General features: G+C 39.0%; 1 protein-coding gene across 13 annotated transcripts in view; it reads right to left on the bottom strand.

Annotated features, from left to right (window-relative positions):
- LOC134203586 (high mobility group protein DSP1-like) overlaps positions 1–8,062 on the bottom strand; it is a 154,062-nt gene extending 146,000 nt beyond the window's left edge. For 2 of the 13 annotated variants that reach the window (XM_062678451.1, XM_062678461.1), the window contains exon 1: positions 7,435–7,716. The gene's annotated coding sequence lies outside the window, so the exon portion shown is untranslated. The other 11 variants (XM_062678452.1, XM_062678454.1, XM_062678453.1 and 8 more) reach the window with 11 other exon arrangements.
- Positions 8,063–24,814: the final 16,752 nt, after the last annotated feature.

Here is a 24,814-nt window from a genome sequence, read left to right as displayed (position 1 = left end):
TAGTCATTTAAGATGTACCATTTGTTCACCACATTCGCTTTATAGGGATCCCTATACACATTATGTGTAGACCATTTAAGAAAAACAATGATTAGTTCATATTGCTGTTACGTGTTATTTTGTAATAATAGATATATAGTTTGCACATAGCTTAGATAAACCGTCATTTCAATGTTATATGCGCGCATCTTGTATCGACTTACACATGTTGTCAAAATTTTTACAAAGATAGTTTAGTTGGAAAATCAGCCACAATTTTTTTTCTTGCATTTGGTTAGTATAGTCACAGATAACAGATATTGAGGCTGGCATCCGAAACGTGTGTAAACATCGGCAACCGTTAGTTCAAATTTTTTTTGTTTAGCAATCGATTGGAGATGGCGCAAGGATCATTGTTATTGAAAACGCAGCCCGAATGCGGCTGTCAAATCCATTGACTGCGTTCGACGGTTGTTAATCAGCTGCGTCCGTATGTACTGCCGCAATCAGTTGAGTAGATGGCAGTAGTGGGCCAACGTATATCAATTTAAAAGTTTACACAGGATTTTCAATAAAATTTGTTCTAGCTTAAATATCTGTTATCTGTGGTATAGTTTTTATTCAACAATTAAAAATAGATCGGTCAGTGTTATGCCCTTCGTTCAGCGGAATCTGAGGGGAATGAAAAATCTAGGAAATATGATTAGAAGTGAAGCTGGTGGAGCCGGAAGCGGTGCGAGAACCAGTGGATCTTGCCCAACGAGGCCGAGCAATTTGCTTTCCCGCAAGACCCCAACAGCGGATTTGGGTGTGCAGTAAACCAGCAACAGCAGGAAGCTGGCCAGTATCAGTTAAACAATTTTGACGGCAACCGCAGCGGAGGCGATTGTGGTAACTTGCACCGCGGAAACATGCCGATGCGCAACCGGAACAACATCCAGGGTAGCCAAAGTGGTTGACATCAGTAACATGAAAGGATCGTGAATCCGGTAAGGGCGATGGCCAAATGGAGGATAATTTCAAAGGCCAAGAAAAGATAAAAAATGGTGGCTGGCATAATCGTGACAATAACCAGAATATGGGCAACAACAAGCGCAGCAGCAAGCATCTCAGCAACCGGCGTGAATAACCAAGATGGTAAGCATTATCATATTTATTAAAATAAATTGTTTCCTCAAAACATTATTGTAATTTTTTGCAGAAAATGAATTGTCCAACGTTTTTCAACCGCTGCAAGATGATTTCCATTCATTTGTCCGGAACCTGATGTATACCTTGTGTATATTGCAAAATACAATGTACAAAATACAAATAAAAACCTAATACAAAAATGAAAAATTATATTTCAAACTAATAAATGTTTTTAGAATTATTTAATTTGTCTTACTATGGATAACCATATTACACACCACAATAACTATATAGTATTCAAATCAATAGCTTAAGGAGATCCTATGAAACTTATTAGGTTTGCATATAACTGCTCTAATGTGCTATGTTATTTTCTATGGTATTAACCAATAATCTTCTAGTACTGAAATTGTGCATAAAACTGATATAAAACACACATAATTTAAACATGGTGTTCAAAATGTTTTATTATATGCTTTGCATATAACTTGTTTCTAACTTTTTCAGTCTGTGATAGATGTTATGTGTGAATCCAATAGTGCAAAAGTATATGCGTACCATATAGCATCTATCGCAAAAATTGGCTCAGTGCAGGGCTAGAGCCCTGAACCGTTCTCCGATGACCTTTCGTGCGCCCGCTCGCAATCAAGGAACGAAGGCTTGCTCTCTCTCTACTCTAGCACACACACACATAACAACCATACAAACGCTGCGACTTGTCGTTTGGGCGGCTTCACAAAAATATATACCGACGGACAGCACCAGCCAGAACGCTGCTGATGGGAAAAATATGAAACCTTTCCTCCACCCGCGGTTTCACAAAACGTCGTCACCACGAATGACCCGTAGCCAACAAGCGCGGTGTGCTCCTTCGTTGCGACGACGGCGGCGCGCTAGCGTATGTACGCACACCAGCGCAGGTCGAACCGGACCGGAAAAAGCGCGATTCTCCCTCCCTTCGTAAAAATATTTACCGTACGTACTCTTCGGGGACGGACGGCGCTGGCGAATGCTTCACAAACACGAAGACGGACTCTGGGCAGCGCTGCCAGATGAACTGATTAGTGTCGAAATTCGTAATTCACATCACTTGACTAGGTTGGATAATTATAATTAATTATCAATGTCACCAAAACGTATTGATGTGAAACCTTTTGGCACCTTTTCCACATATAAAGTAAGAGAATATTTTTGAATGGAATCCTAATATTGTTGTAATGTTTGTTACTTGGTTGAATGATTTTTCCTGCATTATTCCAGGTCGTATCCGATTCCCGGTTTTCACTACTGAATGGACTCCTTATACTGAGTAACAAATATACACGAAGTACAAAAGTGCATAAAACTTCTCCACTTTAACACGATATTTATTATGATACATGGCGTAAACTGAATAGGCTATAATGCTCCATTCTTCATTGCCAAGAGAAAACCAAATAGTTGAATCACCAGAAAATGATTAAGTAACAGCGGTTTACGCTTAGTATAGGGAGTGAGTGTTAGTAATAGACCCCTAACGACAGAAATTTACTTTAGTCGCTCCGCTAGAATGAGCCTCTTGACAAATTGTAATTCTGCTACATCAAATGACAAGCAGCAGGTGTCAGCAACGCGCTTCGCACATAAAACTGGCCAAAATATTCATTTCTACTACTAAAGCAAGTTTAAAATCATGTAGCTAGTATGCATATTATGAAGAAAGCTCAATAAGCAGAAGAAAGCCATTAGAAAAAATGACTATTATTCTTAATGAGCCCTACGGTCATTTGGCATAATCGTCAGAAACTAGAGGAATAGAGAAAGATCGACCAAAAGAATTTCGCTCAAAAGACCAAAACGGAGGTTCGAAGGTCAAAATAATTCCGTTCGGAAGCTCAACTAATTCCGTTTCGAAACCAAAAAGACGGAAAATTTGTTCGGAATCCCAAAAGGATTATGTTTGAAAGTCCAAAACAATCCGTTCAGATACCTAAACAGTTGCGATCTGAAGTTCAAAAGGTTATCGTTTGAAAGATATATAAAATTGTATTTGGAAGCCGGAAGAGGGTTTCCGATCGAAAGCTCAAATGAATTTTCGTTTCGGGAGCCCAACAGAATTTCGTTTAGAAGCCAGAAAGAATTCAGAACTGGACTGATAACCAAAAGAAGAAACTCTGAAATCCGAAAAAAAAACCAACCGCTCATGGAAGGATATCATTTTGGTACCCGAACGAAATCCTTTAGGGCTTACGAACAAATGTTTTCTTTTGAGCTTCCAAATGGAATTCGGTTCATGAACGAAATTCTTTTAGGCCCTTGAAAAAAATCCTTTTGAATTTCAAACCGAAATCTCTTTTGGCTTCGTAATGAAATCTTGCTGGCCTTTTAAACAGAATTCTATTGAGCTTTCGAACGAAACCCTTTAAGGATTCTGAATTGAATCCTTCGGGACTTTTTAAGGCTTCTGAACGGAATTCTTTTGAGCTTGCAAATATAATCTTTCTAGGATTCCAAAAGAAATTCTTTCTGGATTCCTTTAGAAAGCCCAAAAATATTCCAATCGAAAGCCCAGAAGAATTCCTTTCAAAAGTTCATAAGAACTCTGTTTGGAATCTCAAATAAGTCCGTTCGGAAACTCAAAAGATGGAAACAAACTTTTATCAGGTTTACGAACAGAGCTCATTCGGATATAGACGTATCCAAGTAAAAATAGAAGACACACGACGGTGTTAACTTTAACAGATCCTACAGCACAGCATAGGGAGATCATTTTAAAATGCTTATAATAAGTTCTAGACAAAATTTAATTAAAATCTGATTGATGTATGGTACGTAAAAAGTTCCGAACTGCATGATAGATATTCTCAATCCAGTTGAAAACCGGAATTGGGGGATAGCGAAGTTGGATTTTTCTCACAATCCGTACGTTAAGCCTAACTTCGGAAGTGGTGCGCTATTTTCATATCGCGAAGCGCTATTCAGCGCACCAATTCCGAAGTTAGGTTCAACGTACGGATTGTGAGAATAATCCAACTTCTCTAGCACCCAATTTCGGGTTTCAACTGGATTGAGTATACATGTTTGGAAAATATTCAAAAAATTGAGATAAGTTTCTATAATTCAGAACTTTTTCCGTACCGTACATCAATCAGATTATAATTACATTTTGTCTAGAATTTATTATAAGCATTTTCAAACGATCTCCCTATGCTGTGCTGTAGGATCTGTCAAAGTTAATACCATCGTGTGTCTTCTTCTTATTTTTACTTGGATTCGTCTATCCTCCAAACGACATTATTTAGAGTTTCTGAATATATTTTTCGAAAGGAATGCTGTGCTTCTGAATGGATTTTGATTTGTTCTTCTGAAAGGAATTTGAAAAGAGTTTTGTAGAGAATTAAAAAAAAAACTTCGTTCAGAAGCCTCAAAAGTACCACTCGGAAGTTCAAAAGGATTCCGTTTGGAAGCCTTAATGAATTTTGTTTGAAAGCTCAATACAATTGTTTATGAAAGATCAAAATGATTCCATTGGGAAACGTAAATGAATTCCGTTAGGAGGTTCAAAAGAATTTTGTACGAAAGTCCGAAAATAATCCATTCGAAATCCAAGAAGAAATCCTTTTGTGCTTCCGAACGGAATCCCTTTTCACCTCCGAACGGAGTCCTTTGAGCTTCCAAATGGAATTGTTTTGGCTTCCGATAGGAATTCTTTTGAAGTTCCATATGGGATCCCTTTTGGTTCCTATTGGGCTTTTTAGCAGTATTCTGAACCTTCGACAAAATTCTTTAACGCTTTTGAACAGAATCCATTTTGGACTTCCAAGCGAAACTTCTAAGGCTTCTGAACGGATTTTTTTGGGCTTGCAAACCGAATCCTTTTATGATTCCTTCTTGGATTCTTTTCAGAAGCTCAAAAGAATTCCATTAGAAAGCCCAAAATGATTCTAAAACTCAAAAGATGGAAGCAGACTTCCATTAGGCTTACAAACGAAGCTTGTTTGGGAACCCGAACGAGTTTCCAAACAATTTTTTCGGGCTTTCTGAAGGAGTGCCTTTAGGCTTATTTTGGGATTCCAAAAGGAAGGATTTCATTAGGAATTCCGAAAGAATTCTGTTTGTAAGCCCAAGGCCCAGTTCAAATGGATTCTGCTGGGAAGCCTCAAAGGATTTTGATCAAAAGCTCAAAAGAATTGTGTTCAAAAGCCCAAAAGGATTCCATTAGAAAACCTAAAGGGATTCCGCTCGGAGGTTCAAAAGGACTTTCGAGAGCCCAAAAGAATTTCATTCGAAAGCCCAAAAACATTTGATTCGGAAACCAAGTGAGAATATCCTATTCCGAAAGGAATCCCGTCTGTGCCACCAAATGGAAACTGTTTAGGGCTTCAGAATTAAATTCTTTTGAGCACCCGAAAGGAATCCTTTTCAACTTCCAAACGGAATCCCTTTTGTCGTAATGTAATGGAATTCTGTTATGCTTCTGAATAGCATTCTATTGAGCTTTTAAACGAAACTCTTTAATGCTTCCATATAATTTTTTTTTTAGGAATCCAAACGAAATCCTTCTTAAGGACACTCCTCACGGAATCCAAGTTTCAAAGTGCTCGCGTTTTCGGGGGCACACCACTTGACACGGAGGCGGCGCACAACCGCCATTTTTGTTGATTTAACTTTGCTGCGTCGCAGCATGCGTGAAAAAATAAAAATGACAGTTGTGCGCCACCTCCGTATCAAGTGGTGTGCCCCCCGAAAACGCGAGCACTTTGAAACTTGGATTCCGTAGGGAGTGACCTTAAATTTCTTTCAAAACCCATAATAATTCCATTCGAAAGTCCAGAAGGATTCTGTTCGAAAGCGTTTGAAAGCCAGAAAGAATTCTGTTTGGAAGCTCAAATAATTCCGTTCGGAAACCGGAAAAATGGAAACAGATTTTGACTAAACTTACGAACGGAGCTCATTTGGGGATCCGATCGAAATTGTCGTCAAAAATTCTTTAGATTTTCCGAACAATTTTTTTACGCTTTTGAAAGGAGTTCTTTCAGACTTCAGAACGGATTTTGTCGGGCTTCCGAACGGAATCCAAGAAGAATTTCGTTAGAAATCAAAAACCTTTAGACTTTTTAAAGCTGGTTCAGAAGAGCATTAAAACCATTTCTTATGTTGTTTAAAACAACATAGAAAACTTAAAAATGAAGAATCCTTCGAAAATCGAAACGTTTTTGCCAATAATGAGCCAAATGTATTTTAAACCCAAATCGTGTCAATTGTTTTTGCTCAATTTCTGCAATATTTATGATTGAATCAAATTTTGTTGACAATAATGATAACACCTTATTCCTAAAACAAAACAACACACAAGCTGTTCTCCAAGTTCATTCCCCACCTGGCAACGCTGTCCCAAGCCAGAGAAGCACTTTGTGCACGATGAAAACGTGAACGCGCGGCAACCGAAAGCACACTCTAGCAGTATCCGCCGCCGCCACGATTACGATGTTGTCAATTTTCAGTGGAAGCGCGCGTGCGAATCGTGACGGATTTTGAACACAAATGTACTAAAATTTCGACTATTTTCAAAAACATTCAAACAAATCCATATGTTGATCGGCACTGCTCCGCTTCCTGCTTTGCCGGAGCCGTTCGTTCATTCCATATTGTTATGGTTGAAAATATATGTGCACGAAAGTACGATGTTGATGACGGAAAATTTTCCCGCAATCGATAAATTTTCCGGCGCCCTTCTCTCTTCGTGGCGCCATGTACGCAAGGGCACGGCAGTGCGAACACACAAAAAAAATAACACGAGAGCGTGAAGAAACGGTGTTTTGGAAAATTTCCAGGAATCGCGCACGTTCACTCTCTTCGGGTTCGGTGGCCTATAGCGGAGTTTTGGGTGATGTGTCGCTCGGTGTAGGATGGCTGGAATCAGGATGTTTTTTTTCTATGCTCCGTGCTCCTATTTTCCTAGCTGAAAACGGGTTCTGGGCACTTCCGGTCACACATTCGCATGTCGCCATTGCATTGCTGCTGCTGCCAGCTAACAAACTGCGACGTAATCCAAAATGAGACTGCCATGGCTGGCGATAGTATTTCACCCTTTACATTTTCAATTCGTGAAGAAACCTTCATATTCACTATCGACCGTTTAGAAGCCATTCCGAACTACCGATACACATCACTTATGTAGTGCTTAAGGAAACATTTACGAGGGTTAAAAGACTAGACACTTTTTTCGCGCTTTAATCCACACCAATCAAACGAAGTTGGCAACGATTAGCATGCTTCCAGCTGCAACGATTCTGGGTTGGTTCACTATTCTATATGGGTTTAAATAAAACATGATAATTGCACCATTTGTAAAAAGCACGCGGATTTCGGTAGAGATAACACTACGCGGGCAGTGCTATTAAATTATAGAACGGCGTTCCTTTCACGTGCACTTGAATCGCGCGCGCGGTAGCTCTTCAGCATTGCCACCTCCACTTGGGACCGAGATACGGGTGACCACACGGTTTGATTTAGAAGCGCGACGGAAGAGGTTATAATACACTTCGGTCTCTGTATTATTGAATAATAGCCAGGAAAATCGTTTTGTGGTCTAATGTTTTGTGTTTTCTTCTTTCCACTTCCACACCCCTCGAAAACGAAACACACTCCGATATAGGTAGCCGTAATAGCCGTAGTAGGCCACCGTAAGCCAGCACTAACCAATGGATGCTCCTCTTTTCTTATAATAGAAAGCGGCCTCCTGTTTTTGCCAGTCAACGAGCCAAGCAAAGCAAGCCTTGCCTGCGAGATATGGTTCTGTATATTATTACCCGAAAAGTACACACCGTATAGTAGAAGACCAGCAAAAGAATAATATTAATGCGTCGCAGCTATAGGCAAGAGCGAGAAACGCGAGGTTGCCCCGAGATGATACACCACATATAATAAAAGTACAATCGTTCTTATTAAGAAAAAATAACGCTTCATCGCTTCTTGCCTGCAAAGCGCGGCAGAGCACACAACCACAGTGTCACAAAACGAAACAAAAAAACGCACACCACCTCACAGAAAAAGCGTCACACACGCACACCACCGTACGTGAATCGGAAGAAACCAGCAGGAAAAATTCAAGCAAACTACTTCGCAGCGTCACGGCCTGCTGGGCAGAAATGTGGCAATATTGCTGTTGAATAAAAATACTCAAAATGTCACAATTTTTGAACGAAATTTTGTTAAAAATTATGAAATTCTACAATAGGTAAAACTGTAGAGGATTCAGGAAAATATCAAATAAATTATCAATTTAAAAACCCTTTCAAATTGAAAGTCATGGATTCCTCACACCATCTTGCATTGCTCTCGTATATGCGACAAAAGTACGTCACAAATACCACAAGCCTCTTTTAGTGGCTCTGTACAAACATTCACAAGACTAAAAATCGAAGAAAAATAACGATTCTTCTCGCCAGTCTCGGCAACGCTCTCAATAATATTTTATTCAACCGAGGGGTCTACCAATGGCAGCGCGGTGCCCCCTGTACTAGAAGCCGTTTGCTGCACCACGACGATGCATCATATCAACATCATTAGCCATGGCAAAATAATCAAAACAAATTCTGTGACGATCGAGACGTGTGTGTTTTGTTTTTTTTTTTGCACCTCTCCCATCATTTTTTTTCCTTTCAATCACCCGACAATCGGCGCGGTGTTTGATGAGGCGCATCATTTTTAAAGGAGTGAACAGAACAGCCGGATGTGCCGTGACACTATTGATTGAACAGGGACGCCATCACAAACAAACTCTTCGCGCAGGGATGCCAGCTCGTTTACGTTACGGCGCCTTCACGTGACATTTGACTAATTGTTTAAGGTTCATTTAGGGAAATTTCTATGAGTCATTCATACAATCTTTAAAGAAAGTCAATATTTCGAAAAACCTATTAACAATATTTACAACATATTTACGGATTTGATGCTAATTATTGAATTTTTTTCAAATATTGTTACAACACCAACGCGCATAGAATAATATCATACAGACATATTTTTAGTGATAATTTAATTAAATGTATTTTTTTTATTTTATATCAAATTGAGTTTTACGCCAGTTATACCATGAATAACTATAAAGATGGCCTCTACAATCAGTATAAAAAAAATCCTCTTCTTCTTCTTCTTCTTCAATGGCTCTGCATTGCAACTAGAACTTGGACAGCTTTTCAATTGCATTCAATTAGCTTTTCCACAGTTATTAATTGAAAGCTTTTCTATGTTCATAAGTATGTATCTTATGTGGCAAGTAAGATACACTATCATCAGGGAGTCTAGAAATGTTTCAACATGCTTTTCTATGTTCGCCGTTGCATAAGTATGTATCTTATGTGGCAAGTAGGATACACTATCATCAGGGAGTCTAGAAATGTTTCAACAATGCTCGACCGGACCGAAAATCGAGCTCATCATCTCCGGATTGGAAATCCTACGCCTTTGCTCACAAGGCTACTGGAGACTCCTCACGCAAGAACTATTTCCTGAACATGAAACGGAACCGAATGAAAGGCATAAATCTCTTTCAATCATCAGAAGCTATGAAAACAAGCTGATACAAGCGCGTAAAAAACAGAATTTGCGAAGCCCAACTAAGGAGCTATGATAAAACACCTCGTTATCCCTCAATTTCCATCAAAGATCATGATATTTTCGCCCAGATGTGTAAAACAAGTTAAAATGCATCATCAGATTCGGTGCCCCCCAAAGTTGGAGCTTTGTGAAAGGTATCTATCATGGAGTATACTCCTCCTGTAATCAGTTTGTTCATTATCGTTACAGTTCGCGAAAACCGTCGTATACATAAATAAGTGATTTTCCATTTCTACGTGGATTCAATCCCTGATTTTACAAAAGAACCCAAAGTTTACCCATATATTGAATTTTCAACCCACCAATCACGTCTATAATGCACTTGTTAAAATCCAACCAACATTCAACTTGTAAGAACGTTGTCTTGAAAATTTCACAATCTGGCACCCCTGGCGCTCGTCACTTCGCATCAATAATTTTGCGACTCTCTCGTCTCTCTTCGAGCGAGAAACGAACGCCCGCTCTGATGGATGCTTTTCCCTTCCCTTGAGTTGGTTCGTCTATGTACAATCCATTATTCCATTGAACTGTACAGTCCCACCGTACGGACGCTTCGCGTCGAACGGTTTCCCCCTTTCATTGTATTGTGGAACCGCGCAGCACATGGAACGGAACAAAGAGCTGATGGCGAGGCGAGAGATCGGTCGACCGACCGAACATGCCCGCGCTCACCAATACCAGCGAAGGTCCACCCGTTCGCACCGTTGTTGCGTTCAACGTTGAAAATATCGCTTCGCTGGCTGCTGGCATGACGCGCGCGGTCGATGCTTCTACGCCGTAGAAGCACATAATATATAGGGTGGGAAACGAAGCTATTGAAAGTTGCTCGGAATGTGAAGGGCGGCGGAGGAAGTGGGGCGAACACTGCTGGCTGTGCACATCGGCCCCGATTATATACCTACAAAAAAAAATACACAAACGAGCAGAGTGTTTCCACTCGACGACGTCGGGGAACGTTTTAGGAAAAATGATTTTCTGGTTTTTGTTTTGTTGAATGACTTTTGAAATAATGGATTTCGAAGCAGACTGATATTCTTTGTGATTTTAATTTAATAATCAAATATTTCTCTTCATCGCCTTATAGCGATTGAGCCTTCCACAAATTATAAATTTGCTTCAACTTTGATAGCTAAAGACAATAAAAAAACCCGTAATGTACCAACTTTATATGCGAACAGAAACTCCAATCTATTAAAAAACTGCTTAATTTTCAACAACTTCTGATACTTTAAAAACATTCGTTTCAACATTAGACACAGTGGCCAACTCGCTCACAAATAAAATGAAGAAACGAGTATTGCGTTTTGCATTGAAAATTTGAGAAGTTTCGCTGAATCTATTGACGCCAAGTTTTGGCAAACTATTATGCTATTATTGATGCTGGAGCTGGGCATACTTTTAGTCACAGCGATTTCATTGTGACTGACCCTTACTGTCATACAACAAGAAACTATCTCCAAATCAGGTAAATTATTCCTAATTCCATCAATTTATGTGTTATTCTTTAATACTATTATAATTTATGTTGGTAAAAATGGATGATAACGAAGATGTCGCATTTCTGAGGAATTACGAATATCTGGACATGCAATATGAGCAATCTCAACGATGATCCATTAAATTGGAATGAATAGCTACCTTTGATACGGTTCAAAGCAGCGGTCGTACTGAAGGATTTCAAAGGTCAGAGGTCTAATGAAGCGGGTGATACGTTCGATCTCTCCGGTGACATAATGGATGATATCAAGACAAAATTTTCAAAACGACTTATCTGCTTTTGTAAACGAAGATTCAAACGACGATTTGACGAATCTGATAGCTCTCCCACGCAAACCAACACCATCAATAAGTAGCGGAAGCCTTCACCTACCTTTTGGTGGTGTTGGTTTGCGTGGGAGAGCTATCAGATTCGTCGATTCGTCGTTTGAATCTTTGTTTACAAAAGCAGATAAGTCGTTTTGAAAATTTTGTCTTGATATATTTGAGGCGTTGTGGGGAGTAGCTAGCACGTTTTGTGATCGAGCACTGATTTATTCAAACAGTCCTAGAATATCCGGAAACACTAAACTGAAATACGACGTCGCATGGCCCTCAGAGGAATTGCCTAGTTTTGAAGACATGGGAAACTACGTTCTCGTTCAAGATCCTGATTCTAAGAAAGTGTATAATCTAATCTAATTAATGGCGATCGAAGCTCTGAATAAATGGAACGATAAACATTTGAATCTAATTATTTATACGTGATCCTAGTCTGTTCAATCACTTCAAATGTGGATGCACCAAAAAGCCAACTGATTCAACCCGTGGGTCCGAAAAAACCAAAAGAACAGCATTCATGGAGATTCAAGGACATTTCCGACATTCACTGAAGTATGTGGCCCAATTACATTCACGCATCGCAATAGTACTGGCTAAGGGTCTCCACCTGTTGATGGCAAAATCCCTACAACATTTAAAAAAATTCATCCTGTTGAATGTCCCGTCCGTATAATATTTCTCTTGCAGGCAAGATTATGTGAGGAAACACAGAATTGAAACCCGGGGCTTACGTCTAACTTACGTAACCACGCGACTGCCAAGCATTCCTCGATTATCAAAAGACACCTCATCGATGAATACTAAATTGTACAATTCCCATTGGATACTGGACAATTCGACACAGAATTCCAAAATATTGGAGTAGCCAGTTGATCTTGGGTAATGATTTTTGCGGCAGTACGAGTACGTAAACTCCGAAAAGACAGTGATAAAGAAAAAGGTTGGCATTGACGAAGGAAATGCTAAATCAAAAGCTTCTGTCACCGTCAAGAAGAAACAGCAGCCGCAATTTCAGAACAAAAATCATTTGATCAGAAAGAAAAGTGCTGAAGTACCCACGATGTCATCATGTCCATCCACCAGCAAATGTGCGGCATTACTTCCCTCTGGATTTCGCCGACAATCCCAAGTAACGAAAGTTCCTTTAAAATTACGTTTTACGCTTATACAGCTCTGTCAAGCTGATTAAGCGAAAAACGAACTTTTAAAGGAACTTTTAATTATTTGGGATAAGACAAAAAACCTCTTCTACCGGAGGATTCCGCTCCTCCTAGCCTAGTAACCTGGTTACGAACCATGAACGTGATTAGGAGACATGTGATCACACCAGTCACACGCCCACCGACGCTTCAAGGAATCGTGTTGTTAAAACTATATACATAAAAATGAATTTCTTTCTGTCTGAACCTTATAGACTCCGAAACTACTGAACCGATCGGCGAGAAAATTTGTAGGCAGAGGTTTTTGAGGCCGATGTTCTTAAGATGGTTCGAGATCTCTCACTCCTTTGGAAAGGGGGGCTCCCATACAAATGAAGCGGAAATTTCTGCATAACTCGAGAACTAAGCAGAGAATAAATCAATTTTAGGCGAAACGAAGTTCGTCGGATCTGCTAGTATCAAATAAATAGATAGATTTGACCGAGATCAAATTCACGATTTTCATAGTTGAATCTTATGAAACAATTTCATAAGTTTGGTCGTATGAAAAACTTACCACCAGTATCCACAGCGTACACTGAGTCTCATAATTATAAATGACTTATGAGAAATAAATCAATTTAGCCTTCATCACCAAAGCTCAGCTCGAACTCACGCTAAGTGCATTTATTTCGGATTTCAGACTGGTGGATCGGACAAACTCCAAAGAAAGAGGCGTGGCCATCCCCTGCCTTGTGTTTCCGAGTTTCAAGCTACAGTTCATCGAAGCCTTTGGAATGGAAGCTACCATCTCCGTCATCAAGTTCATCCACTTGATCCTTCGTCGTTTCGCCAACAACCAACACCATATCTCCCACTACAATGTCCCGCATTTCTTTAAACCATATTTATCTGTGTGTGAGGCTCACAATAGAATAACATTAAAGAATATTGTTTTCCACCATAAAGCCTATTGTAAATGGCAGTTTTACGATAGAAAATAAGGGTTGTTATGTATCTTTACAATAAATAAATCTATTTTTTCTCGATCAAATTTTTGTCATTACAATTGAATGTCAATATTTCTCTGGCAATAGATTTTATTGTACGTCTATTGGAACAACAATATGGCACTTTAAGTAATATGATATAAAACAATAGAATTCAATGTTCATCAATAAAATGTATTGTATAGCGCATTTTCCACCTTTTTAGACAACTGTGCAGAAAATTTCTGCACAATGAAGATTTCTGCACACCCATGGTACGCCAGGCTCTCACGCACACATGTGTCTAATTTGACAGATGTTTGAAGGAGAACGTATAAGCCATTTTATAAAAAACTCAAATGACATGAGACCTAACACTAGTATTTACATTTTACGAAGAACATTTGCGAAAAAGGAATGAAATGATGATGATGATGATGACGAATTGATGATGGTTTGCATGCAAATTTACCAAAACAAATACCGAGCCGTTCACTCAAAATTTCGATCAGCTGTTCGAATCTGTCTCGTAAAATGGCTTATTATATTGTTTTAGTTTCTGATCTCGTGCGAAAGAAACTACACTTTTCAGGTGATTTTTGATCGATAAATCCATACATATCTATTCCAAGAACAGAGATCGATTTTGAAATGGAATCCGAATTAGCAGATTACCATCGGGAGGATGACGAAATTAACCCTTCGTGTATCGACGTAGAATATTTGGATTCTTCATATAGAAATATGGAATTTGACCCGAGTGAAGATCCAATTGGAGGTACCCCACCGAATGACGAGTTTGATTTCGAAAAATCTGGCGATTCAATTGCAGTTCCGGTAGAGTCGGTAAATGGAGAGAGGAAGGGTGGTAGCTTTTCGCAAGTATAACTTCCGGATGGTCTCTATGGTTGCTGGGTGCTTGTTGCTGTTCGCGAGTTCAAGGGACATTCTTCCGGAAAAGAAATTGGCAAGTGGGGTGTTGCTGGAAACACGCCTGAAGAATTCATTCGTAAGTGCTGGCTGATGTCACAGCAATATCTGAAGCGGGAAGTTGTTTTCAGATGCAACAGAAAATGGCGAAGCTACTCCTGCATGGGGTAAGGAGCATCCACAGGAATCGGATTTTGTACGGTTTGCTTTGTTCAACGATAAGGCTAATTATAGATATTATTCCGTTGACAAAGTTACTGCAAACCTTTTGCATAATTGGAAGAAGAAGAAAATTCACCTCCTTCTGAATGTTTACTCACTTTCCGTAAACAACAGAACTGTGTTTAAGTCAGTGAAGGATTTGCTTTTGCAATTATAATCTCGAGACAGGGCTGGCGCTGCATCCAACAAAACAGGTCAAGATCTTGCCAAAAAGCTTCGCGATAAGCATGGAATCAGTTGGCAAGCTCAATACATAGCTTGGATGATGTGGGCTAATTCCATTTACACTGCTGATCCATGCCTTCGAGAAAATTTAATCGACGAGGCCCCGCCAGCTCACTTGATCGAACTGTTTTCCGCTAGAGAACAGCCTGTGATTCGTTTCATAAAACGAAAATTTTCCATGGCTCAAAGTGTAAATGCAGGCTACCATGATGAAGTAGTTTTTATTCGAAAAACTTTTAATGAACTGGAAGAAACCGTACACACTTTCACGACTAAGATGGACCAGCTGAGACGATGCATCGAAGCATTAGAAATACGAGATGCTGTGGAATAATCATTTATTTCTGCAGCAGAGAATACGGTTCGAGCGGAGGAGACATGTTTTTCAGATCAACTAGCGGCTCGAGTTCGTGAACAAGATGATGTGGATCATTACTGATGTCATTGAAGGTTCTATCTTCTTGGTTCATCAAGGGAAAGATTTCAGTGTTTTACGTTGAATAAAAATCGAATCAAAATAAACGTTTTTGAAGTTTTTATTCAATGTGGTGCATTATGCCTAACTGCTTCTCTGAATTTTCTTCAAATCCAAGCTGTATAAGGTCTTTTTCAAGCTCGATTATTGGATCGAATCGGCCACTTCGAATGTAACCACATTTGCGGAACAGCTTTTCCATTGGATAGTTTGAGAACTGCTCCATGACTTCCGCTACTACCATAAGCATATCACGGCAGGCACATTCTATGTAAGTTTTTTTAAGGCGCTGTTTTCTTAGTCCAAAAACAACCTCGATTGGGTTAAAAAATGAACAGTAAGCTGGCAGAAAAATCGGAATTATACCCACTGATCGCAGATAGTAGATGATCATGGGATCACAGAGGATTCGCGCGCCATCTAGTATCCAAACAGAAGATTGTCCGGGATACATTTCAACATCCGTAGAATTTGTTATGAACTTCCGACAACAATCAAAAAATTCACTTCGGTTGAACGTACCTTCCGTACTGAAAACTTCTTTCATCCCATTCTGAGCAATGAAACACAATAAAGAAACTCTTGGCTTCCGGACAAATTCTCCACGACAGATCAGCCGTTCTCCTCGTACTCCATAGCCTCGGGCTCTCAACATTCCTCGATTATCGAAGCTGACCTCGTCGAGAAAAATCAAATTGTGATAATCCCATTGAATGTTTTGCAGCTCCTCACAAAATCGCACTATATCATCTGTATGGATTTGCACAGCTCTACACACTTAATTTTTTTACCGGGATCTCAGCAAAATGTAGTTTTTTTTACCGAGAATCGCACAGCCGTGCCCCAGCAAACATGTTTTTCGCCGAGATTTCTGTCAAAATTGCTGATAATCAGCAAATAGTTTGCCGAAAATCAGCTAACAAACGCTATTTTTGCCGGAATATCAGTTATTTATTGTGCTGGCGCACGGCTGTGCGGATTTTTGCCGAGCTGCAGAAATAAGAACTAACTGTGTACGCTCCAGAGCTTTCCAATGAAAACCTTCATGGTAAAGTATCCTACAAATGGACGATGCGGATATTGTTATACAAAACGTTTTTTCGAACACTTCTTTGGCTTCATCCAGGTATATTGTAGGATCCCTTTTATAAAGCTCCTCAAGCCATTGTCGTTTTCCCGCTCCTAATAAGGAGCGTACTACTTTCGGGAAAAATCTCCATTCGTCTGGTAATTAGTAATCCAGATGGTGATTGTTGAGATATGCTTCCGGTGAAGCAACGCCAACTTGGTCTTCGACAGCCCAGAAAGAAATAACCGTATAGAGCGTGATGAACGGTGTTTTCTGACGCACGACGTTTGCTAATTTGTTGAATAATATCTCCCATCTTGGAAATGAAGTAAATAATTATTTATTTACCGCAAACTTGATACATAGTTGCAAATTACCTTGATTTACTCCACAGCAACGTTCAGCATAAACGTAAATAACATTGAGGTCAAGTAGTATTGGTGAGAGCAAAGGTTTATCTGTCATCTTTGAGTAGTATTGGTGAGTGCGAACGCATATCTGTCATTGAAACATTTTCGCAAAAGTCGAAAAATTCATGCGATTGACAAAATTGTTATGATATTTTATTGCAACTCTATTGTATTTTTTATCAGGGACGTTTCATGCTTAAAATTAGCAAATAATCTGTCGAGATTCAACAAACAAACGTAATTGTTGTCGGAATATCAATTTTGTGGGCTTCGCACCAAGTTTTCGGTTTCAATCAAAGTGTATGCAGATGGCAGCAGTTTCAGGGGGCTGGTTTTGGCTAGTCCAGATTAACATACACATATTTCTGTTCGATGATATTGCATAGTGTAGGGCGTTTACATTCTTGGCGAATTGTGCCGTAAACGGGAAACATGTTGACCCGAAGTGACTTCGATGGCACAGATTTGAGGCTGGCTCATCTAAGCCCGATGACGATATATGAACATCTGAGTGTTCCTATCGCTAGTCTCGCAGTTTTTGTCTGCATAGACGAGAGTTTACAAATTACTATTCTGGCAGAGAGGGGAGTCACGCGACAAGTACAGTTTGAATCAACCGATTGAAATTGTTTTTTTTTTTTGCGACCTTCAAGTTGATCTATTGTGGTATACCTACTCCTTATTAGTGTTGCATCTACTCAGATCAGCGATCATGTGGGGTTACCGCCATTGGCCGCTAATGCGAAGTACTCTAATTAGGTATTGCTTTTTTCTCCGCACGAATAATTCTGAAAAATCACACAGCAGATGATAAGAGGTCTCAATCTCACAGTCACAAAAGTCGATTGGAATAGAACAAGTTCTAGTTGACGCGGAATCTTATTTCTTGTTTTCCAACAAAAAAAATCAACCCATTTGATCAACATTTGTATGAAATTAATTACTATCATTCACACATCAAACTGTCGCATTTAAATCAATTAAATGCGTGTATGAATTAAAAATTAGCTTAACGGACGATCTGAAAATTCATCCAGTAGTACGATCAGTTGATGACTGTCATCGTCGCCAAAGGCTACTGAATCCTTCAATTTTACGGAGCTTTAAAAATATGGTTAAGAGATCAATACTACTGTATTGTCCGAAAATATCTGCATGGAAGTAAAGGAAAATGTCATAGGGTGAAAAATAATGCCCTACATTGAAGTTGTATTTCAAATAAATGATATGACGTAGAATGTTATTGCAACTTAACGACTCGCTATAAAAACCATATTCTAGTCTAGTAATTAAGTCCTCTGTGCAAATACAACACCAGTTCGATTCTCGAATAAGCGAATAAAAAAAAACTTCATATAAAGACTCTAGAAGTACCTCTGAAGCTCAGACAAACAGACATAACACTTGGGAAATTATCATGCTTTACAGATTTACTGGTTAAATTAAATAATCATTAGTTGGCCAATCGATCACTCGTGGCGCGCATATTGGATTTGTTCTAGTATGAATAGAGAATCGCTTTCCAGAAGAAAGTTCGTACAAGTAATAAATCAATCAAGTTCTCGTTCCCAGATTGGCCCAATAGATAGGGAGAAGATCCCGCCCTTTATCCACGAAATGTAAACAATTATTATTATTAAATGATTTATTAGAAAAGCAGTAATACAAATAAATTGATAAATCATTTTGCGAGCTTCGTTGCTTGTCAAAGGCATAAGAAAACAATCTCGTTATTGCTTTATCGATGATAAATTTGATCAATGATTTTATCATTTTGTTCAACTGCTCGTCTAATAAAATTATAACAAAATTACACTAATAGTCTATACAGATTACGCCATGTATTATATGGTAAAGAGTAACTTGATGCCAATGCTCATATGTACAACAAATTTTCTTTCCTCACTTTAACACGTAATTAAGCTAGTATTTAATATGAATAGCTTCAAATATACAATATCGAAGCTTTTTTTTGCAAATAATGCAGTAGTTATAATAAATACCTTAAACAATATTAAAATAATTCTATTATTCTAACCCAGAATAAATTTACTCTCATCAATGAACTTGACAAAACACCACGTTACGAGATCATTGTCGCTAGCTAGCATAGCAATCGAGAATCTAATGGCAAACCTAATGATAATCCAAATCAGCGGACGGCCAGGAGCAGTCCAAAAAGTGTACCGCCCGCTCCTGCAGTCGGTTCAACAATGAAAGGTGTGAACCTGTCTCGTCCCATTGGTAAGATAAGCCGGACTTGCATTTACGTATACCGTGCATTAATAACAGCGTTCTGCGTAATGTTGCCATTGAAAATCCATTATGAAAAAACTCCCATAAGGCCCCGTGGAAACTCAAAACAACCGAGCCGGATTTCTGCGGAAACGTTCCGCTAGCTCAATAAACAGCAGCCAGCAAAGCAAGCGAAGCCATTTGGACGGTTTATGGCATCAGCCAGGCTATGGCAGCAGTAAACACAGCGGGTACCACGTCGTTTACATAGAAGACCATGCAGGAAAGGGGGAGGGTGCGGAAGGCGACAACGGGATGGCGCAGCAGTACAATGGGATGGAATATGGAAGAACGGCTACACGGCCAGAGGGCGAGAAACGCTTCGCTGGTCGTGCTATGTACGAATGACTCTGAGATAGCTCGTTTAGCTTGTTCGAATATGTTGGGCCATCCCGAGCAAACAATTTGCAGTTGTAAACGAGTTGGGTAACTGTACAACTAATTGTGGCAAAAACTCATTGCGACAACTCAGAGAATCATTCGAAAAGAGGAAAAGTTTTAAGGTAATGGGTTGTTTCTTTGAGAAGCTACAAATTTCAGAGAGAGTAGCTTAAAAAAGCAACAATTTCTTTTGAGAAAACTGGAGATGTAATTTAGGAATGCCGGTCTATGATTCTTCCTGTACATCAGTTATTTTTCCTGTCGAGCCTATCAGATTGTTTATTATTATTTCGGTAGAACTGTAACTCCTATACGGAAATATTGTCTATGGTCCCACCTATGCTCATGATCTATGGTCTATGGTCATTTCGTCTGAGATCTTATTGCGATTTCACTCGAATAATCGTCTGAAACCTCTGATAGTGTTATCCAGAATTCCTCAAGGAGTCTGACCTTGCAGTTCTAAGTAGTTTCAAGAATAAGCTCGAATACTCAATCGCACCCACACCATTGCCTAAAATGCACATGCAATGCAGACTGATCTCGTGGAATGGCAACACAATTTGTGTCATCACTCTTTGCTTATTTAATGCCGCCTCTTGTCAAGGATCAGTGAAGTTCTGTACGTTGCGATAAGCTATATTGTCAGTGTTTACACTCCATAAGTTCTCCTTTCGAAACATGTAATTTTACCTCGATTTGTGTTAAAAATACCTAATATTAGGTACTTTTTTTCAAAGCATATAGGGCACTGCATGGATGAGCTTCATCTCTTTCTCACTACATAGAAATTAGAATACAGCAAGGCAACTGACTGTCCAATTTGACATTCACTGACCTTGTTGTTGTCTAACTTTTATGAAGAACAAAAGAGAAAGATATTCGTTCGTGCAATGCTATAATTTTGCATAGAAACCAATGTTTTTTTTATGGCTAAATTTCTAAGAAACATGTGATCAATTTCCTGAGTATTCTTATGCCATCATTTTGTTGTTGTTTATTTTTCTAAGAATTCAGAACTTAGTGCATCTTTTACTCGGGTTCTTGGCTTAGCCAAGCTGCCAGCAGAGAACGTTGGCGCAAAGCGGAATCTAAAAAAAAGTACCACGAACAACATGCGATATAATCAATTCCAACCGGTTTCACACACTGGACTGGAACCCGGCCGCTCGTACTTCTTCTCCGGCGTCGTCGTCGTCTTCGCAATCTCTTATATACAAACAAAACATTTTCAGCTTGAGTTTAGCAAAAAAAAGGGGTGGTGGGTCGAGGACGACGACGGCGGTTGGGTGGTCGATGGTGGGCTGGAATGCGGGTTCGCTGGAAACGAAGATCGACGAGGGGCTGCCAAATGAAGTATCGTGAATGGACACGAAATGCATTCTAATAGAAAAAAAAAAAAAAAATTCGTGCGCTTTCGATTTTACTTGAAAGATGGAATTTGTTGATGTTGTTATCAAACGGAAACCGTGAAAAATAAATTCCAATCGGAAATTTTTTACTCGGGAAGCAAAGAACAACAGATCCTATTTTTTCCCGTTTTTGCGCGCCATCTACGAGCAAGTAGGATAGTTACCTTTCCATTATTATCATTTTGTATCTATCTATGCATAGCTCATAGACGCTTGCACGAATGTGCTCTAATTGGATTGGATATTAATCAAGATAAGAATTCAAATAGAAATTGACTAGCTGTTTTATACATCGAAAGACATTTTTTGAACGGATTCTTTGATTTGGTAAGCAAAGATACAAACGTAATTTTTTTGATTATGAAAGCCCATCTACGCAAATCAGCAAAAACCAGATAGAGAAAGTTTTCTTCTACCAGTTGTTAGTTGTTTAACAGACCATAAAAGTCGGTTTAAAGCTATTAGAACCCATCAGCAATGACAGCTTATATGTTACATTTTGTTGGCTAAACACAGTGCGAACAATAGGTGGCATTACTGACTTTTGGATGATGACTTTGATCATGAAGTGAGGGTAAACTTAATTGAAGAAATGATTTTTAAATTCATTATCTATCAGCTGAAGCCTATGAACTTAATTAGATTTGATGATCTTTGCACTGTTTCATATGAACATCGTTCACTTACTAAAGGGTAAATGTATTTATGAGATTCGAGTAACTTGTTTTTCAAACCTCTAGTCTGAACATAGTATATTGCATTATCTGTTCTGGACAACTTTCACATTTTGCAATTCATGTCACGAAAACAAAACAGAAAATGTCTTCAGAATTAGTAACACCACCCAAACGTTAACCCAGATGGCAGCAGCTGTCGGCCATCAATGAAACACATGATGCTCCGAGTGGAAGAATGTCCTCAGAAGAGCGCAGCAGATAGTCATGACCGTTGCGACACCGCAGATAGGAAACATGCATATCAAGTGGTATTATTAGGGAATAGAAAGTACATAGCCCGCTGTGGGTGTATGTGACAAACAGACATCTCTATTGATTTGTTTACTATCAGGAAAAGTTTCGATGGTGTTTGAAAAGTGTGGGAGACAATCGACAGCGGAGAATCATTCTCTTCCTCTCCCGGCGAGTGCCCCGTTTTGATTAATTGAATCCCGGGAGAATTGAACAAAACAAGCAAAAAGCTATAAAACTCCCGAGAAAATCGATTTCAATGCCGATTAAGGAGCGCGCCTCGTTACGGCTTCGGAAAGATGGCGGCAACGAGGGGACCTTCCATGCGTTCGCTTGCGTTATACCATTTCGTCACGAAACTCGGCCAAAGTCATATCACTACCTGAGGGAGTATGTGCGTTGTAGATGTGATTCTCCCATACATTATTAACGCGTACAATAACGTTGGAATTGTGTATTTCTATTCAAAAATCAGCTGACGATGATTACCGCCACAGATGGTAGAAAGACCAATTTGAACGGAACGAATTTCGGATGCTGAGAGAGCGCTCGGCGAATATAAATTCCAGTCGATGGGCGATGAATGTCGTTGGTGACGATACCGGCATATGAGCCAAAGCCAAATCCGATTCCAGTGGTGTGTTGTTTGTTTAATTCAAGGTATTTATAAGCCAAAATAAACACTAAAACAACACATTCAGATGAGGCCTTCCGCGAGACAGAGACGGGCGTTGGACGAGGGGCGCAGCAGTGGAAACCCGCATCGTCGCCCGCCACAATACGACGACTATACGATAAAAACAAACATAAACAGCGTCTTCTTCCGAATGGGCTGTCTGTGCGTCCGTCATGGGAAAAGCAACGATGATGGCGCGGCACAATAATAAGCAATCAGCACATTTCGCGGGGATTATGTTTTGTTCTTGGAATATGTAGAAAAATAACGATGTGGACGATAAGGGAAGCATGTGTTGACTATCGTCCCGCATAATCGAAAACGATTTGCTGTGTGGTTATCACTATTCACACGAAACAACAGCTATTGTTACGATTTACATTATCATCGGTTTACAATGTCACTATATGTTGATCTAAAACCAAAACCATACATAAGTTTTATTCTTCGATTCCATATGCAATAATGTCAAAGTATATTACTTCTGTACAATTTTGTATGCTCCATTCTATTGAAGGAAACGATAAATAACTGTAAATGACTTACAGTTTATATTGTAACAATACATAATATAGCTTTGAAATAATCATGCATTGTTTAAATCTAGCTTTATTTTCTTGCTATTTTGAACACACATGAAAATTCATATCATACGAACGATAAAAATCCAGTAAACGTTAGAGTTCTGCGATCAGTGTGTTTTTTTTATGAATGCGAATAATTAGATTTCCGTGTTTTTGATTTATGTTTGGTTTGATGTTTTTACGGATGGTTCGCGAAAGTTTTGTTAATTATAAAGAAAAGTGGTTTTATATGTATATTAAATGAAAAATAATGGTGTCGGATAAAAAATATAAAGGTTAGTAACAAACTTTATTCACATCAGATAAAATTCAATTGAATTAATCAATATTATATATTTTTTCCAGTTTCTTTCAAATGCCGGATGCCGCGGGTTGCAGATAAGGGAATTCGTGACATGCGGCAAGACGGATTCAGCGTGAGAAAATGAACGGTATATCTACTACAAACATTTATAAGTGATAAGACCGGATGGTGAAGCTGATGATGGACATGGACCGCAGCAAGACCTTACGCCGTACCGCTTGATGGCAATCGGTACGGTGTCCAAGGAGACAAGCAAGTACATCGAGCTGCGGATTCTGCGATTGCAACCAGCTCTCCCGGTCTCATTTACTAAAGGAATATACCAAGGAATAGACACTAGGATAACACAAGTGATTTTTATAACAAAATATAATTATTTCTTCACATATTTGTTGTGTTTTCATTGAAAAAAATAAGTAAAAATTTCCAAGATAGTTCCTACTAATTAAAGATAAGACATACGGTCCGTCGATTTTTTCATATATCATTCTACTGTATCCACAATGCATTCCGTACTGTTTTATCCAAAAACATGGATTGTAACTGAACCATTTCACATATTGTGTATGCATAAAAATGTACCGGAAAACGCCGTCTTTTGTACAGTAATTATACTTAACCGCCCATTACCCATGTAGTTGATTAGCCAAACACAATATAACATACTGTAAGAACCATTCATGATGAAGTGAGTTTATCATAGTTATAAACTGTAATCGGAATAGTAGAATTAACATTGTTTATAGTCATAAATGATCTGAGAGATGGTCCAGTAATGGTTCAGAATTATGCGGGGTGTGTTTGACCCAGTTTGTATTGACCAGTTGTTAATTATTAAATTAAATTCAAGAACAACTAATAGAATTAGGGATTGAGCTAATAAGCAGAATAAATACACCTGACATTCAGACATGTAGCGTACAATGAATAGGTATTAGATTTTATGTTTGACGAGGAAATTGTTTTTTGATGACGACGACAGTGTTGATGAACAAACATCTTTAATTAATTTGGCAAGTGCTAGGGAAACGCTTTCTAGAGATTTACCATCAGAAAAATAAATTTGCTTCTGTCGTGCTTCAGATTCCCAATATTTGGATATCCATAAATTGGCGGTGAAATAAATTGTTTGGCTAAATGCTACACAATACTGGTATAAGTAATCATGGAATGATAGGAATATTTCCCTTGTTACTTTCATTAACA

Source organism: Armigeres subalbatus, unplaced genomic scaffold (genome assembly GCF_024139115.2).
Source record: "Armigeres subalbatus isolate Guangzhou_Male unplaced genomic scaffold, GZ_Asu_2 Contig1981, whole genome shotgun sequence".
NCBI lineage: Eukaryota > Metazoa > Arthropoda > Insecta > Diptera > Culicidae > Armigeres > Armigeres subalbatus.
Note: the sequence above shows the minus strand (reverse complement) of the source record. Positions and strands in the feature narration are given on the sequence as shown.